The sequence below is a fragment of the Carassius auratus genome, chromosome 15 (genome assembly GCF_003368295.1).
Source record: "Carassius auratus strain Wakin chromosome 15, ASM336829v1, whole genome shotgun sequence".
Lineage (NCBI taxonomy): Eukaryota > Metazoa > Chordata > Actinopteri > Cypriniformes > Cyprinidae > Carassius > Carassius auratus.
Window position 1 is genome coordinate 12,808,466 of NC_039257.1, and position 10,242 is coordinate 12,818,707.

Below are 10,242 nucleotides of genomic sequence, written 5' to 3' on the forward strand. Positions count from 1 at the left end.
AAGCACCTTCTAAAGTTAGTTTACGCCGTGAAGAGCTTGATATGAGTTATGGGACGTGTTGATTTAGGAAAATAGAGAAAAAAACAAGGTCAATATGCCTATTAATAGAACATTTTATCCTCCGTTATATCCTTTTTATACAGTCTGGTTATATCCAGTCAAACTAATTTGGACGGTTTTCAAAACTTAAAATAAATATATATTTGTGTGTATTTAAAAGCTATCTTTAAAATTAGCATTAGTAGTGCAGAGGTGTCGGACATTTAATTTATAAAATGTTTCCATAGGCTTCGAAATAAAGTTGTAGTGGAGATTACACTGTGATGGAGAACTTTGGTAAAAAACGACTATTCCTCCACGTTGAATATCTATTCTTAGATATTGTCAGTGGATGAATTCAGTAAACTTATGTGTGTGGAAAGTGTTTTTAAATTTAAGTGTTCTTGGACATAAAGACACCACGGAAAGTTTGGTGAAGGTGTATGTGTCCAGCAGGTGGCGCTCTCGCGCTTTCATTACATCCTGAAGCCGCTGATAAAAACTTCCACCCAAAAACATGTCCACACATGATGCTTGCTTTCATATCTACTAAGCAATTCAAGCACATTCTACAACATGCATTTCTTGACTTTATTTTGAATGTTTCGGCTAATGCAGCAAACCTTTAACCTCTGTAAACCGATTCTGAAACTTATGAATAATGTCTTTCAACAGCTGATTTTTCATGTCGTCAGCGGTTGAGTGCAGCTTTTTCCACCCCTCAGACCGCTGACAGTTGAGATGACCCAGGAGGATGGAGGATATCGACTGGGTGTCACTCAGACATCCAGCAGACTGCTCGGACAAAACCTGTTAGGCCTCTAATAGCCAAGTTCATGGCCTTGTTTGAGGCCCGGGGGAAAATTACCTTTAGCTCTTCACCACGCCAGGGGTCTCTGAGATTGGAGAGCGATAGCAGAGAAGGGAGTAATCGGACTCCTGTAATTGCCTGTCGGGGCTGACATTTGTAGTTAGGGAAGCTGGGAAATGGACCTCACAGACCACAGGATAACAAAGTCATCATTATCTGTGCGTAATGCACTGTTACCGAGCTCGCGGAGGAATACGTGTCACCGCGTAATGTGAGGCGCTTTGGAAACGAAGTGCTAAATGTGATGGTAATGACTTCTATTACACAGAGGAAACATCTGGCAGTCAAAGTTAATTTCCATATTTAGTCTCCTCCGCGAGGCGGTTGAATGAATGCGTTTGAATATCTACTCGAACGAGGTCTCGCTTTCACCTCGTTCCTTTGGGCAAATTGAAAGCGCACTCGAGGCGCAATTTTGCCATCCTTGAAAAACGAAGCTCTGCGAAAGTGTTTTTGACATAACATCTGGGTTGGCATCATCTCGAGTAGCAGCCTCTGAATGGCTGTATCTGTCTATCGTATTTCAGCCCCATGTGACCTGGTGTTAAGTGTCTCAGGAAATTGCTCTGTCTCCCCACATCAGTCAAGCATAATGCTGGCATCGTATTGCTGATGGAAAATGAATGGCAATAAAAAGAGGAGAGGGCAAACGGGAAGCAGAGGTTCGCAGTCTCTCGTGATGTGACCTGGCACTGCGACCGCCGCCTCTGTGCTCCCTTGAAAGCTGATATTAGACTAATGACTGCCAGGCAGGACATGGGAATTTAATTAATTGCCTACACATTTCTGGGCAGAATAGATAGAAAGGCAGAGGGGGTTAATATAACGAACATGCTGACGCTTATAAGGGCCTGTGATTGCCGTCGCCTGCTGAATGCTCTTTTAAAACTCTTGTATAACCTGCTTTGCATGTGAGCAGGCCTGAAAAACGAGGGTCACAGAAGGCCTTTCCTCATCTGTGGCGCAGAAGCGAAATGTCATTGAAATCCGTATGGAAGGAGCTCGTTGGTGCAGATGAAAGAGACAGGAAAGCATGATTAGCTCTGTTTCATATGATCATAATGTAGCTGTCTGTCAAGTCAACGTACAATTACAGGGTTGGGACTCTGAGAGGAGGCAGGTGGTACGTTTGGATTGCCAACATGCTCGACAGTAGCCATTGTGTGAGGGGGTTTTAAAGATATCTAGCGGTTTTGAGATAAAAACGAGGAAATTTGCTGGATGAATGTGGTAGCGCTAACACTTCACGTCTCTTCTCTTAAATAAGAGAATAAAAAGAAAGTAATATACTGTACGGCAGTTTGAAACCTGTTCTCATTTGGACTTCGAGGTCTTAGACTAAAGGAAACCCAAGATATGACTGGTGCTTCTGCATTACAAACTTTTATTGACAGAAACTAGGTGATATTTGAAAATATATAAATTAAAGGGGTCATATGATGCGATTTGAATTTTCCCTTTCTCTTTGGAGTGTCACAAGCTCTTGGTGCATAAAGAAGTTCTGTAAAGTTGCAAAGACTAAAGTCTCAAATCCAAAGAGATATTCTTTATAAAAGTTAAGAATTAACGACACACCCGTAAAAACGCCCCATCTTTCTAACGCCCCCCAACATCTCTACGTCATGATGTGGGAAGATTTGCATAACGCCATCCCAAATGCTCAAGCAAAGAAAGAAGGCATAACTTTAATTCTCGCTGTTGCCGCTGACGCCACGTTGAGTAGATCCTGGGAGAGAAGACTACAATGCCGGTTGTTCTGACTCACAGTCTGTAAGTTCTTTACATATGTAAAAGATTTGCCTCTGATGATTCAAACGTGAGTTTTGAGAAGTGTAGAGTAGAGCCTGTTGTTTGTCGTTTCTCTGATCACAAAGGCAGACATGGTTTTATGTTTACGCAGCGTGATACAACGCGACACATAAAAACAGTATAAATCATTATAATCCATAATTATGTCCCAACTGGATGCAACAAATGTTTAGTTTGTAATGGGTTTTATTGTTTTTGTCTTGTCTCGCTGGTGTTCTGAACAGGACACGCATCACAGTAATGTGAGGGGCGTATTTCCGTCACACTCTTTTGGCAAATTTCACTGAATAGCTGGCCAATCAGAGCAAACCTCTCTTTTCAGAGCGATGAGTTTCATAAAAATCGCCGCATTTCAGAAGGCGGTCATAGAGGAGAAACAAAAATGTTCAGTATGTGGAAAATAATGTGTTTTTGTAATCTTAAACCACAGAAACACATTTCATTACACCAAATACACAAAATAATGTTATTTTTAGCAGCATCAAATGACCCCTTTAAATATAACTAAATTTCATACAATCACTGAATATTCTTCACACTTTTTATTATCAATAGATTTTTACATATTATATAAAAAGCTTACAACTTTTTTTTTTTTTTTTTTTTTTTTTGTGGACCTTGTTCCGTCTTGTTTTAAATAGTTTTAACCAATCTTGCAGGTGAGCATAGCCCCCCTTTTTTGAGCTGATCTAGCACATTTAAAAAGCAAACTTTGGGTTATTTATATTAGTCAGGCTCCAAACTGTTCTGGTTCAGGAATTTAATTGGCTGAACAGCGTTTTTGTCTGTGTTTGCATAATAATAATGTAAAAAAAGGAATAATGTAATAATAATCATCTGTGCATTAGAAGTAGAGATTCTTCAGTGATCATTTGTGCCGGTTATATCATTATGGCAGTAGATGCCACTCTTAATGTGTGTCAGTGAATCATTTGCTCAACCAATTTGTTCAAAAACATTGATTTATTAAAAAATGAAACTACAAATCCACATTCTGTTTAAATGGCCCCTAGATGTGGGCAGTTAAATAAGTAAAGGTATCTTACATTTTCTCACATTTTTAAAACACTGTGTTTTAAGATACGACAAAAAAGGGTTGCACTTTATTTTACAGTACGTGTACTAACATGTACTTATAGTGTACTTACAGTGTATTTATCTAAGAAAGTTCTGGTAACACAAGGTAACTACATGGGGTAGGGTTAGGTTTAGGGGTAAGTTCAGGGTTAGTACTTAGTTTTTACATAGTTATTGTAATTACTATAGTAAGTACATAGTATGTACATGAGGAACAGGACTGTAAAATAAAGTGCTACCCAAAAAATGTCAAAAGATGTCCATCTAGACAAAACGGGGCCATAATCAACATAGATATTGAGGGGGACAGACCAAAAAAATATTAGAACTGGCCAAATTTTGTCCATATAGAATTTTAAATTCTTGCACTATATCATAACGGTAGTAATAACTGGCTGCCTTTATGAGTGAGTCACTGAATGATTCACTCAAGCAATTTGTTCAAAAACATTGATTCATTCAGAAACAATCGCTCATCGTTTTTGCTTTATCTGGAACCTTAAGATGTAAGTTACTCATAATTAACCTTTTGTTCATTAAACTATTTGTCTTGAGCTTTTAACAAAAAATCACTCTAAATATAAAAACCATGTAATAGGAGTGTATTTAACACTAAATTCAATCTGAAATATTACCCACTGCACTCCTAAATTGCCAGCGCTTCCATCCTCTTCCCTTGAATAAGAGAACATGAACAAAATCTCATATACACTATCCCAGGCAGCAGCAAATGTGGTTTCTGTCTGTTAAAATAAAAAACCTCCCAGTGGAGAGGGAAAAAACACACATTCCAGTAAATGGGAACTATTACAGTCAGATTAACGATTTTTGTCAGAAGGGATGCTATATGATATCCATTTACGCATGACCTCTGCTAGGCTAATCATGAAAATGTATCTTCTATTCACTTGCGGTCCAGTGCTCATGCATAAATTACTTTATCATGGATCGTGTTGTGCAGCTTATACTGTCACATCCTTCTGCAGAGCTCTAATACAGCGTTTTCTATACAGCAGTCTGGATATCCACTCAACCATCAGCAGTTGGTGGGGGAAGAGCAGCCCATTAACCCCAGCTTGGTCTTAGAATATTAGGCAGGTCAGAAAGAGTGGAATTAGCTTCCCCAAGAGAACATCTGATCACAAGCCTCATCCAATTACTGCCTTATGGCTCATCAAATGAGATCCATGGGTAAACAGATACACTTTGAGGGTGTAGACTGAGCCAAGGTGTCCTAATGAGAACAGACCAGGAAATGTGTCGATTTTCGTCACATTTCCCCTGCTTGGTTTACATTTTGTTGTGCATAAGATATAAAGTGTGCATAAGACTTGATCCAGAAGCTACCAAAAAGTTGCATTTGCATGAATTTTCATAGGGATTTGTGAAACAAGATCATTATTGTTACTATTGATTTGTGAGGGGCCCATCATACAGATCATTGCACCACTAAGAGGAAGATTCGGTCTTTGTGATAGATGTCAATTTGTGGTCTAATGTGGTCTCATCTGGATTGAATTGTCAGTCAATACATGGATGATGTTGCATATAGGAAAGCCATCTGCTCACTCTGAGAGAATTTCACGGTTGTTCAGGATGATTCCCAGTTAGAGACAGCATTTGAAATATTGATGTGATTCTGTGTGCTATTTTAAGCATTTTTTTCCCCAGTGTTTTTTAATGACTTTAGCTGGTGGTGTAGTTATACCAGTAGGTGGCAACAAGTCTTTATGAGTCCATCACTGAATTGTTCATTCAACTGATTCATTTTTTAATTCAGAAACTAAACGAGTGACATATGTTACTGAATGAATCGATCCAAAACCAAATTTATTCAAGAATGAGTCTTTCATTCAGTCACTGAACCGGAGAATTTCATGAAAAAAGCACTACTACTCAGAGACTTGCATCAGTTCTTAACTATTTTCATTGATGGAGCAAGTAAAGGTCTGTTTACAGCAAGGATGATAATTAATGACGACAAGAAGTTTGAATAATCATTTACAATTTTATTAGAATAGTGAAATCCACATCACGGCTATTACAATAACAACACAGAGGAGCAATATCAAAGGCAAAAGGCAAAACGTTTCAATTTTTAGTACAATTAAACATACCTATAGTTATAGTCATTGTTCTTTGTGTGTACGGGCCTTATGAGAAAGATTTCTTCCAGCTGATGAACAATCAGATAACAAATCGGCAGCACACACTTATGATAAACAATAACTTATGATAAACTAAACTGCCAATATGGATTCTAACATGTCAATTACTCTATATTATCTTGTTTTTATTTAACTGTTAGTGTCTTGTTTATTGAAAGCATAATATCACAATAAATATAAAATATAGTAATAACTATATGTATAATAGTATTAAATTGAAATTAATTTGAAATATTGCCCAATCCAACCCCATTAGTGAGCCACAGTCCAATAATACATTTAGACTTATTACGGCAAAAAAAAATCATGAGAGATTGGTGACCTTTACTTTAAAAAAGGAAAAAGGATCTCTAGAGTTACAATACGAGCCACAGAAGAATAGCGGTTTGCTGTAATCTGGCCAAATGTTTTAGAAAAACTGTGTGTGGGGGGACGTGTTTGTCTTGTCCTGTCTCTCATTGGCTGAGATAATGTTTTATCAGGTAACTGTCAGCCGTGAAGCTTGAGCATTAATGTTATCTGAGACAGCAGTTTATTTCCTCATCCCTGTTATCCTCCCCCATTCGGCTTCACCTTGAGCTGACAGGCTCGCCGAGGAAAACCTCTGTGATCTCTTTTGATGGTGGCTCCTTGGAGAGAGGTGAAATGAAAAAGTTGCTCGCTTGAAACGGCCCTGATAAGACCTAATCAGTCGTTGTGGCGACTTCCATTTAGCGCACGGTGTAACAAATCATCTGTCACTAAGCCGATGTGCAGCTCATGTCATTCTCCATATTCCTCCACTGAACACATCATTTCTCCGCCAGCGCTGGATTTATATCCCTCGTGAACCCTCCTGACAGGTTTGTTATCAGTCGGCCTGGCTGGTAAACCCCAGGGAGATGGAGCGTAGCTATTAAAGGACGGGAATCGGAGTGTGTAAATGTCACGTAAGCTGTCATCAGTGGATTTCATTGCTTCCACGGAAGTCAAAAGACATTGGCTCATATTCAGGGTGTTCTCACCTGTCATGAATAATTTGCCAACGGCATTTTATGGAGCCGATAAAATCGAGCAGACAGGGTTTCTTTTGTGAAGGACACCATTCTTGTCTGCACTGCGGCTGAAATGCTGAGGCGCAACAACAGATTTCGAGAACATTGACGCATCAACCGTGACCATCAGCCTTGGAAATTCTATACTCTGTCACTGTTGCTTTTGTCTTCATCTCTCTCAGTGAGAAACCAGAGGTAATAAAGCCTTGCTTTCCACTACATTGAGCATAAGGAGCCCCTGCCACCTGCCATAAAGCTGATGGATTAACCTGGCTGATTCCTGGCCCAACCTCTGCAGCAGAGCCTTGTGAAAATGGGCACAAATAAGGGTCAATTGTTTAATGAGAGGCAAACTCAGCTCTGAGTAATTCCCCTTCTGACCAATTTGACCATGGTAGTCAACTACTAATTCCCAAGGCTCTTTAAAAAAAACACATGCATCGAAATTCATCACAGTTTCGAGAAAAAAGAGGATTTTTTAAAAGCAGTTTTAGCTAATCTAATCTATTCTAATATGCAAATATTTCCCCCCTGGTTTCACAATCAAGGCTTAAAGGGGTCATATGATGTTGCTAAAAAGAACATTTATTTTGTGTATTCAGTGTATTGAAATATGTTTGTGAAGTAAAGTATTTTCCACATACTGTACATTATTGTTTCTCCTCTAGTACATTTGCCCAGCCTTTCCAAAACGTGTTGATTTTTACAAAGGTCATTGTTCTGAAAAGCGAGGTGTGCTCTGATTGGCCAGCTATCCAGTGCATTGTGATTGGCCAAATACCTCAAGCGTGTGACGGAAATGCTACGCCTCTTACCATACTGCAATGTCTGTGAGTGCCGAGACAAAACAATTAAAACCCACTATAAATGAGGCATTTGTTGCATCCAGTGGGGAGATATTTGCGGATTATAATGACAATACCAGCGGTTCTCAATTCCAGTCCTCACGCCCCCCAGCTCTGCATATTTTGCATGTCTCTCTTTGTTAACACACCTGATTCAGATAACCAGCTTGTTAGAAGTGAGCTCCTTGCATGAACTGTGTTCCCATTGACATGGTCTCTTCACAGCATTCTTTGCTCCCTAGTCCCTGAGCAAGGAAAATCTGTTGAAGTTTACCTCACTTCGGTACATTCATTAATGGATTTGCTCTATGCAATGTCTACACACACAGAAAAGTGCAACATCATATACCTCTGTAAAAATATACAATTCAAATTTACGTCTTGCACACTTCAGTGCACTTTGAATGGAACATATACATTTGTGTCGAACTGAAACCATGGAGTAATATCGTGTGATGTCCACTTCGCAGGGTTTACACTCGAATAGAACAAACATCTGAAGCCATAAGAGAAACATATAAAATGTGCAAAGCAGAGGGGCGCGAGAACTGGACTTGAGAACCGCTGACTTATACTGTCTTTTTACGTGTTGCGTTGCATCGTGCCGTGTAAAAAAATAAATAAAACATGTCTGCATTTGTGATCAGAGAAATGACAAACAAGCTCTACTCTACACTTCTCAAAACTCACGTTTGAATCATCAAAGGCAAATCCTTTAAATATGTAAAAGTACTTACAGACTGTGAGTCAGAACAACTGGCATTGTAGTTTTCTCTCCCAGGATCAGGAAACAGTCCTCTATAAAATGACCTGCACACATCTGAATATTTGGGTTAAACTGTTCTGGAACAGTGTTGTAAATAGAACTTAAGCACTGATTTCTAGTTGTGTCCTCTTTTGAAAGACCAAGCAAAGTATTTTTGCTTTCACAACGAAACACAGCAACTGTCTCCAAAACGTGTCGTCAGCGGCAACAGCGAGAATCAAAGTTACACCTTCTTTCTTTGCTTGAGCATTTGGGACGGCGTTAAGCAAATCTTCCCACATCATGACGTAGAGATGTTGGGGGGCATTAGAACGAGTCGTTTTAAGGGTGTGTGGTTGATTCTTAACTTTTATAAAGAATATCCCTTTGGATTTGAGACTTAAGTCTTTGCAACTTCACAGATCTTATTCATGCACCAAGAGCTTGTAACACTCCAAAGAGAAAGAAATAATTAAAATTTCATCATATGACCCCTTTAAGACTAGTCCCAGATGAAATTGCATTTCTATTTTATCGAAAATAAACTTTCACTGCTTTATCTTAAAATATGTCAGTGCCATTGTTTTGTGTTAAGATGCACACCAATAATATTTTTTTTCTAAGGTACCTCTATAAAAGCTAATTAAATTGAACTATGAACCAGTCATGGCTTAATCTGAGCCTTGTCTGCAGAAACCAGCCTATTTATATGTTACCTTTACATACAGTGATCCAAAAGATACGGACACTCAAGGTAAGTGTCAAAATCTATAAATGTTGTTGCATTACATGCCACATATCAAACTAGAAAAATTCAGCTATTTGCTATATTACTAGATTTGTTATCTAGTGCAATGAAATTCAAGCATTTTAAGTGTGACTTAATTGTCTGAATCGGTTTATTAAGTATTTTTATATACTTTCATAGTATTCATTTATATTTCAAATTAGCTTGTATTTTTATATTTTCAGTTTTAGTAATTATGTGCTTTAGTTCTATGCTCTTGTGACTTATTTTGATTTAGCTTTATTTTTATTTCAGTTTCAGCTTCAGCTTATTTTATTTTAGTAATAATATTGCATAACAATGTTTCAAATTTTATTCATTGAATATTTATATTCTGTTTCATTTCTGCTTTATTTCAAAAATATACTTTTAACAGTTTCAGTTATAGTTAACGATAGCAAAGTTGCCTAAAAATGGCTTTTAGTAGATGATTTTTTGTAGCTGTCAGCCATAAATAAACAAAAATAACACCTCAGTGAATGGTTATTGAATTATTAACTTGATAAGTAAACTTTCCAGCATTTCAGTAAAATACCTGATAACACTTTCTTTTTTTTTTTGCATTCTGTGCTGTCTCTGTAATGCAGTGTATCTGAACACAGTGATGGGACTGCCAGATGGTAAGCATCCCAAGGACGTTAGTGAAGCCAAGACTCATGCGGAGCCATCGCAGAATACAATTTGTTTCATTGTAACAGCATGCCAAGGCAGGCTCAGCGGAGGGCCGGTGTGCTCTGTGCTCTCATAAGTATGCAAGAACAGAATGAAGCGAAGCTACATCATAAATAAATCCTTCTATGCTTATGTAGACAGACCTATGTAGCCACCATTAAGCAGTATACGCAATGACACGAGACCTGATTATGA